Genomic DNA, 10,028 nt, shown 5'->3' on the forward strand with positions numbered 1-10,028 from the left:
CAATTTACAACATTGTCCCCATTCCAGTCTGATTATACACATGCTAAGTGACAGAAAGGGCTTGGAATAAATACGTTAAAAAAGAGGAAAGCCTGTGAAACTAAGTGGCACACAGTAGGTCCTATGGGGGGGAGTGACTGAGGAACTAAATGGCACATAGTAAATCCTATTGGGGAGTGTCTGAGAAACCAAGTGGCACGCAATAGGTCCTGTGGTGGTGTGTGTCTGAAAAACTAAGTAGCACATAGTAGGTCCTATGGGAGAGGATGTCTGAGAAATCAAGTGGCACACAGTAGGTCCTGTGAAGGGTGTATGTCTGAGAAACCAAATGCGACGCTGTAGGTCCTATGGAGAGGAGTGTCTAGGAAACCAAGTGGCACGCAGTAGATCCTATTTGAGGGGATGTCTGAGAAACTAAGTGTCACACAGTAGGTCCTATGGTGTGTGTAATCAGGGAGACAATGTGAGTAAGGAAACTCAACAGGAGTGTCAGCTGCAGCTCTTCAGTCATCTTTGCTTTTTTCTCCATGTGAATTCAATGAAGTTGAAATTACCCTTTTTGTCAATGGGGGCCTCCTGGTACAGATCATCCATTTCCTCATCTGTGTGTGAAACGGTAGCCTTTGGTTGTCAGCATCTCCCTCAGGTAATCCTCCTGAATGGTGCCTGAGGCTTCCTCATCAAAGCAAGCAATGGGGTTTCTGATGACATCCCTGTGGTCTATGCCGCTCAGCTTTTCTTCAAACACGGTGAGGAACATAATGAAATTGATGGGGCCCGGGCCTTTATTTATTATGGCATCCGAATAGGTGTCGGTGGCATTCTTGCTCAGAGACACAAGCATGTCGTGCAGGTCCTCCTTGTCAATAAAACCATCCTGGTTCTAGTCGATCATGTTGAAGGACTCTGAACTCTTGGATTCGGGACTGCTCAAACACGGCGAACACAATGGCCATTACACGCTTAGGGTGCTTCTTGGTGGCCTTGATCTTTGCATTTTTGCTCAACATGGTGGCAGTTCAAATCTGACCTGATACTGCAAGCAGGAGAGGACCTGACTTGCAACTGGACTGCTACCCTTTATTTATTTTCTAATCACATTGTTTCAGTTAAGAAATTATAGAACCTCCTAGAGTATTATAAAAATATCTAACCAGATTTTTATATACCATAGAAACTTAAAATAAGCAACTGTCATCTGTAGTAAACTGTGTCTGTCAGTTACTAGTGACTGAAGAATATCATTATGACAGAGATAGTTGAGAACCAAAGTGTTTGAAAGCTGATGATGGTAAAAATCAGAGGTGACACTAGACACAAACGGAACGCAGGCTTCAAGACATCTGCTGTGTGTATTGGGTGGGAGATTCCTAAAAGAACTGTGATGATACATGAACACATTATTAATATGTTTCACTCTGCCCCCAAAAGCTTCCCTAGAAGAAATGTCAAGTTGAAGCTTACATGTGACTAACAACTGTAGATTATCTTTGTGTGCACCTTTATTGTGTTTATGGTATGTATCTGTTCCTTTTTCATCAATATTTCTTAAATGAGTTTTAGCATATTGGAACTCACTCAGTTGATAAAGATTTCTCAAACATAAACAGAAGAAAAACAGCAGAGATAAAATCTCATCTTTTACCCCAGGATTACTAACTTAAATTTTAAGAGGACAGAATGTTTGACTTGATATTAATCAAGACTCAGCTTCTTCAAGCAGGAGTGATCTAAACAGGTGGGACTCAAGATGAGATGCTTGTGAAGTGCATGAACTTACTATCACCCCTGCTGAGGCTCCTGATGCTGCCACTTCCAATGCTGCACCTGCTCTCTCTTCATGGAATTTTCTTATTCTTGTCACTTAATGGTCTTATCTAAATGAGGAACTCAAAATTTTCAGCTCCAAGTAAAATAAAATCATTTTAATGAAATTATGTACTGCCAAGGATAAATATCAGCAACGATGATTGAATATGATTGAATATGAAAGACTGGTGTATAATTGGTCCTCCAATAAAGAAGAAATAAATGAATACATAGCTAAAGGAAAATTGATTGCCATGTTACTGGGAAAAAATACACATAATGCTTTTAACATTAAATATTTGAACAATATTTAATGAAAATTATGCATAAATAACAAACTAACAAATAAAATGAAAAATATAGAAATAGGATGTAGAATGACTTCCATAAATAGGATTTGGGGTATTCTTTTTGTACATTCTGTGAATGTTGTCTTTGTATTGTTCAATTGTTGGCTGCATTACTGACAGAGATCTGAGTATTAGCCAGAGTTTTTGTATTGTTATTCTTACGAGTCATCATCTGCCTCAATATTTCAAAAACATACTTCCTCACTCTTTGATTGGCTTAATAAAGGGATGATGGGAAGTAGCTGTGCAGGAAAGGGGAAGTAGAATTTCTAGGTTGAGAGAAGCAAAGGTAGGAGTTTACAGCAATGGGATAAGGACAGGGCTGGATGTACTGGGACTGATAGAGAACCAGCCACGCAGAACTAGGTAGGATAATAAGATTATCTTTGACAACCTAGCTAAGAAGTAGCCTAAGCTAAGGTCTAAGCAATAATAAAAATTAATATATTTCTGTGCCATAATTTACACCTTGGCTGGTCCAGAAAATCCCATTATAAATAGGTTAGATGAGATATCCAAAGTGTTATTTTATATAAGACTGAGGTAGATAACACATAGTCAAGTTTATAGCTAATTTATAAGACACAAAATTGGAAATATGTTTGATTAATCTGTTTATATTTTAATTTACATGTAGCATTAGTATACACAAAAGAAGCCATATGATACTTGTATTATAGATATGAGGTTTTAAGAGAATTTGAATATATTCAATATTCTGTTTAGTCACACTAGAATATCATACAACTGCTCTATGCCACAGAAGAATATGTTTTAAGATAAGAAGGGGTTCATATATCTGCTTAGTTTAAATTGTTATGAAACAATTAACAGTTAAGATAAGCTGGAAGGGATCTTGGCACGCAGTCTCCACTTTCTTTATTCTTTTTAGCATCAGTCTTTTGTAAAACTTTTTATCCTCTTGAGCTTCATTTAATTTTCTGGTTCTCCTTTTCTTCATAAACTTTACATCTTTTCTTTTCCTGTCTTAACTTAATAGTTTTCATTATAGTTCTGCATAAAAAATTGCTACTACTAATGAATACAAAACACTGTCAATACTTGGTTTTGTTGAAATCTCCTGTGCTAAAACTGTCATTGTGAAACTCTTCAAACTGCTGCAGGCACATGTTTAGAAGAGTCAAAAGAAGCTACATTCTTTGTCTCAGTCACCAGTACTGGTCTTTATAATGGTCATTACTGATTTGGTTTCCCTCTGAAACTTCTTGAACTTGGCCTCTGGAGTTCAAATTGCCTCAGCAATATCTTTCATGTTCCTACTAGTGTGCTCCATTAAACCTCCTAAAGCTTTCAACTGTTTCCCAATTCAAATTGCCCAAATACACATTCTTCCAATGAGCAGCATGGTCAGGACTGTCATAGCTATACGAAGTCTATGGTAATAACTTCTGTTTCGGTCAGTATTCTATTGCTGTGAAGTGAAACTGTGACCACAGGGACACATAAAGGAGAACATTTATTTGGGCTTCCTTTTTTATTGGATATTTTTTCTATTTACATTTCAAATGTTATTCCCTTTCCTGGTTTCCAAGTTTCAGCATTAATCCCATTTTCCTCATGGCAGGGAGTATAGCAGCACACAGACAGACATGGTGCTAGAGAAATATCTGAAGTTTCTATGTCCAGAGCCAGAGACTCTGGGATTAGAATGGGATTTTTGAAACCTCAAAGCACATCTTTAGTGAAACGCTTCCTCATAATTCTTTCAAATAGTGCCACTCCCTAGTAACTCAGTACTCAAATCTATAGCCAGTGGGCCATTCTCATTCAAACGTACACACATGAAATCTGAATTGGAGACATTGTGAATGGTTACAATAAATGGTAAGAGCATAAAGAAAAGGAGATGGATATAACACATAAATTATATATGAAATGCCATAATGAAACTCATTACCTTGTACCTTAGTTTTCTTTTGTTTTGCATTAGTAAAATATGCTGATTAAAGTAAACCAAAAGAGAAAATTATTTACTGGCTCCCATTTCAGAGGTACAGTTCTATACCTTAAAAAGGGTAAGGAGGCTAGACTGTGAAAAAGCTGATGACATCACATCCACAGCCAAAATGCAGGGAACAAGGAATGCATGCATGCTGATGTTAACTTTTCTATCTCCATCAATACAGTACAGGATATCCATTTAATGAATGCAGGAATGAAGAAGTCCATCACCAATGTGATTAACAATTGAAACACACCATAGCTTATATGCCAATTAAAGTACACTAACATAAAATAAATATCTTTAGAATTTGGCTATAAAGTTTTAATTTTAATACCTCTAAAATTATACGTAACAGAAATCCTTATTACTCAAATTTCAAAGGTTAGAAAACTGGTCTCATAAAGATGAAGCAAAGGCATTTCTATAGGCAAAGGCATTGCAATTTTGAGTTCAATTCCTAAGGCCTACAGAGGAGGCAAGACCTTATTCCCATGGCTTGTCCAGTGATTTTAAAATGTGCCCCATATACACATACACATTCTAGGTTACAAAGATATATGGATTCTCACAATAGTATTTTAAAAATGTGAGAAAAATATTTGAAGACAACACAGTCCAAATAACATATTGAGTCCCCACAGTATTTTATTTTTTTCACTAGAGTAAAAGTTTTACTTTGTATTTCTCTGATACAAAATTATAGCATGTTTTCAAAAAATATATATATATATATATTTGCCAATTTAAACATTTAATTTGTAGATGAACAATTTCTCCTGTCAAAAGGAAATGCAGGGACAAAGAGTGGATCCGGACTGAGGTAAAGGCCATCTAGAGACTCTTCCACCTAGGGATTCATCCCATCTGCTGACACCAAACACAGACCCTTTTGCTGATGCCAAGTGCTTATTTACAGGGGTCTGGTATAGTTGTCCACTGAAAGGCTCTGCCAGATCTGGACCAATACAGTTGCAGATGCTTGCAGCCAATCACTGGACTGAATGTCGGGACTTCAGTGGGGAAGTTAGGTCAAGGATTGAAGCAGCTGAAGGGGTTTACAACCTCAGAAGAAGAACAATAGTATCATCCACAGTATTTTAGACAGCAAGTGCACAGTTAATATCTGGGCTTAGTTTGTTTTCATAACTATCCTTCTTAAGGAAGCCTTTCTTTTTTACTTTTCTCTGAAATGTTCCCTGAATGAATTATTGTGGTTTATAATTTTGGAGCCACATCAAATTTTGTACCCAGTGGTCTCTGGAGTCTAGCATTTTGGTTTGAAATTTCATTCTACTTACTACTCATTAAGTAAGTAGGATAACACATTCTATCATATAAATGCCACCTTTCTTTTAAAATACTTTAGTTATGTGTTTGTATTTGCCAGTTTTGTGTGTGTGTGTGTGTGTGTGTGTGTGTGTGTGTGTGTGTGTGTGTGTCTTAATGTTTATGGCTGCTCCTAGAAGCCAGAAGAGGATCAGATGTGATAAGTAAAATTAAGGAAAAAAAAGCAGTCATTTCAAGCCGAGCATTGGCCATTACTGAAGAAATAGATAGCAAGAAATGACAAATAACCATTTGGGGAGAAACAGGGTATTTGAAAAGTGTGGAATTATTTCCACAATACATTGATATTAAAGGAGCAAATGAAAACTGTGTAGAAATACCAAATTTTATTCAGTTACTTCCTTTGATTGTTCTCCAACTTTTATTTTCTTTCTGAATTAAGTGTGCTTATTAATGTGTGTGTTTGGGGGATGGATGGGTTGTGTATTGTATATAATGTTCATGTGGATGTGTAAATGTCTGCTTATGCATGTACATGCATATGGGCATGAGGATGCCAGATGTTTATGTAATCCTCAATCACTTTCAATCATGCTCTTGAGACAAGGTCTGAACCTGAAGTTCACTATTTAGCTATACTGCCTATAGAGCAAGCCCTGGAACCCTTTGTCATCTCCTCAGTGTCATGATTACACACATGCACCACTGTGTTCTGCATTTTGCATGACACTGGATATCAGAACTCAAGTTCTCATGCCTCATTTTTATCATCTCTGATATATTGTGTATTGTCATTGATATAAACTAACAATTAAATGGTATTTTAAGGAATTCAGTCACATGTGTTATATTGATAAATTTATAAAATGATTGTAAAATTCAAAGTAAACCATAGATTTGTGTGTAGCTTTCAGAATCCCTTTGTTAGCCTTCAGAGTACCTTCCTGAGTCAAAGACCCTAACACACAGTGATGAAGTCTTTATGTAAGTACTTGTTAAAATTCTCCATGGTCAATGAAGTGTAGGTGTGATCTTTAGCAATGGGCTTTACATGGAGAGCAACCTATAGTCTTGGCTGCAGCCTGTTTTTTTTTGTTTTGTTTTGTTTTGTTTTTTGTTTTGTTTTGTTTTGTTTTGTTTTCTTGTGGAGAGGGTGTCCTATGTGACACAATGACCAAAATCTCAATTAGATGTAACCCCATCCCAGTACTCAAAGTTTTATTTGGTGACAAAAGATGGCCATTGGGGATATATATATTCCTCATTATTTGGTGATTTTATTTAGATTACCTTCTTATATGAATACATTTTAGGTAACTTCTACTGTATTAGGTAACCATACTACCCTTCAAATATCACTTAATTTTATTTTTCTTTCCTCATATTCCCTCACTCATCCCTTGTCCTCCACTTCTATTTCCTATTCACTTGACCATTTTACTCTTGAATTTCTTCTCCCACTATCCATAATTATCTATTCACCTTCTGCTTCTTAGGGAAAACCATCGGCTTTACCCCTAGTCTCTTACTCTATACCTAACCTCTTGTCTTCCTACTGATTATCGCTTGACTATCATTCACTTAACAAATAATATCCGCATATAAATGAATTCATATTTCATTTGTGTTTCTGAGTAAAGATTATCTCAAGATGATATTTTTTCTTCTTCTATTCATTTACCTGTGTGCTTCATGAGTTCTGGTATCCCATGTGTTACTGCTAAGTAATATTCTACCAGGTAGATGTACATTTTTTAAATCAATTTATTTCTTAAAAGATATACAGGTTGCTTTTATCTTCTGGATATTATGAATAAAGCTGCAGTGAACATGTTTGAGCAAGTGTCTCTGTGGTTGTACACATGCCCAGGTGTAGAAGGGCAACAAAATAAAACCACAAAAAAAAAAATCAGTGTCATTTGGAGAGGGGCCTCATCCCATAATATTGCGAAAGAGCTTTGCTTTTTAAAAGTGTATCTTCCTTTTTATTTAAATTATGTATTGACATATTTAAATTTAAGTTAAATTACACATATATTGAGATATATGTATGTATAATTTAAATATTTATAAATATATTTATATTTAATTTAAATTTTATTTAAATATGTATTTGAATAAAAGATATAGCTAAATATGTAGCTATAGGTTATGTAGATGATATAGATATAGACATGGACAAAGACATAGATATATAATTTTCTTACAGATCTTTTGTAGATATAGTACGCTTCCAATTTAATTTTTTATGTGATTATTTGTGTGCCACTGAGTGGGTTTCTGTTTATTTCTTTCTCCTTTTCTTGGGTTCTTTTCCTTCTTTTTGTTTTTTCCTATTCCAATGCATTAGTTTTGTTTTATCTTATTACAGTTTATTTCATTAGTAACCCATAGAAAAGTGTTTGTTTTCTAAATAGGAAAAGGGGGCATGTCCAGATATGAGGAGAGATTGGGTAGAAGTAGGAGGAATAAGTAGTGGAAAATGTAATCAAGATATATTATTTGAGAAAAAATTCTGATTTTAATAAAAGAAAAAATAAAACTAATTATACTTATTGTATCACAGTTACACATATTTCTGTGTAGGAGGAATATTTAAAATTAAAATTACCCTCGGCAAATTTCAAGTGTACAGTATAATATTTGTAACTCTTGTCACAGTCCATACTTTACAAATCCAGTTCATATTTATCTTTAATATAAAAGTGTCTGCTTGTTTTCTTCTCCTTCTAGCATGGTAAGAGCCTTTCTTTACTCCTGAATTTGACATTTGTGAAATTCTAAAAGTGATAAAATTATACAGTGTCTTTCGGAGTCTAAGGCTTTTCTCTCAGCATAATGTGGTACACTTCATGACTTCTGTGACAAATTACAACTGTTTATCTTTGCTTGGTGAACACTATCCCTCTACGTATCATGTGTATATTTGTGTGGCTGTATGTACATACATTCGATATTTAGAGATAAAACAATCTGTCTCATCTGTCAACAGAAATGTAGTTTCCTTATCTTCCTATTGTGATTAACACTTTTGCTGACAGGGGCCTGATATAACTGTCCCCTGAGAGGCCCTGCCAGAGCCTGACCTATACAGGTAAGGATGTTCAAAGGCAACAGTCAGACTGAGCACTGGAACCCCAATGGAGGAGTTAGGGAAAGGACTGAAGGACCTGAAGGGGTTTGCAATCCATAGGAGGAACAACAATATCAAACAACCAGACACCAAGAACTCCCAGGGACTAAACCACCAAAGAGTATACATGGAGGGACCCCATGGTTCCAGCCGGATATATAGCAGAGGATTACCTTATTTGGCATCAATGGGAGGAGAACCCCTTGGTCCTGTGGAGGCTCAAAAGGGTGGGGGAGCACTGTCAAAGATACGGGGGGGGGGGGAGATAGGGATTTTATGCAGTGGAAACCAGGAAGGGGGATAATATTTCAAATGTAAATAAATAAAATAATCAATAAAAAAGAAAATAAGAGAAAGAAAAATCAGCCATAACCTGAGTACACAGATTGTATCTTTTTGGATCAAAACCATCAAGTGTGCCATTCAAATTTATTTGTTTAGAAGAAACTACTTCCTGTAATATCTACCTTACTGTAAAATATCAAACATATATGAAGATTTCTTATCGACCACATTACTGCTAACTCTTGCATTTTATATTTAATAAAATGCATTTTCAATATTGAGATGAGGTACATTCATGGCTTAGCTGTGCATTTCCATAAAAATTAATAATTTTTTTTGCTTTGTAGGTTATTTTTTGAATTTTTTTCATTAGAGTTTAATCATTTCCGTGCTATAGATGACAATATTTAGAATCAAATCTCTGGGCTACTTAATGTTGTAGTTGAACAAATTTCAGAGGAATAGCTTATGGGTTGCATGAATCATGAGTTCCTAATTTTGTTCCTGGTACTGAATTATAAGGGCATTTGTAGATTCTTATATGAAGTTCCAATTATAGTACTAGCACTGTAAGGATGTATATGTCAGCTGGGTTTTGTCCAGACAAGACTATTTTTAGTGTAATTGTGACATTCACAGGCTTCTTCATGTCTGGCACAGGAATGAAGCATGAAGTTCTTTGTCATATAACACAATTAGCTCTAACTCCACTCTAACCCTTATTTGATACTCCTTGTAACAGCGTCAGGAAGATGTGAAGCTACAGTCAGACCAGACCTTGACTCTTATCACTGTGCCTTCCTGTGAGATATGGGCTTGGCCATTCTAAAGGTCCTTCCTCAATCTTGGGGTATATCATAATTTTACAAACTTTTAAAATTCCCTAAAAGATGTAATAGAATATGAATAAGAAACTTGTTCTAAATATACTATTTTTCTAACTGTATATTATTCAATCACTTTGGTTGAAGGATCATCAGTGGACTTTTCATCTAAGAAACAAACTGCACACAAGTACCATTCAAGAATTTTGCACATGAGAAAATTATTGAAAAAGAACATAAATGGTATAGTGATTTTAAATTTTGACAGCTTTTAAAACTACCTTGAATACTTAATACTGAGTAAGACATTGGAATGTGTTTTTAATTATGCCCCTTAAATGCTTTATGTGTTTACATTTAGTCCTTTTACAATG

General features: G+C 35.4%; 1 pseudogene; it reads right to left on the minus strand.

The window, feature by feature from the left end:
* Positions 1–507: 507 nt before the first annotated feature.
* Positions 508–1,013, minus strand: Myl12b-ps1 (myosin light chain 12B, pseudogene 1; annotated as a pseudogene).
* Between the last annotated feature and the right edge of the window lie 9,015 nt (positions 1,014–10,028).

This window comes from Rattus norvegicus, chromosome 3, assembly GCF_036323735.1.
Source record: "Rattus norvegicus strain BN/NHsdMcwi chromosome 3, GRCr8, whole genome shotgun sequence".
In the NCBI taxonomy this organism is placed as follows: Eukaryota; Metazoa; Chordata; class Mammalia; order Rodentia; family Muridae; genus Rattus; species Rattus norvegicus.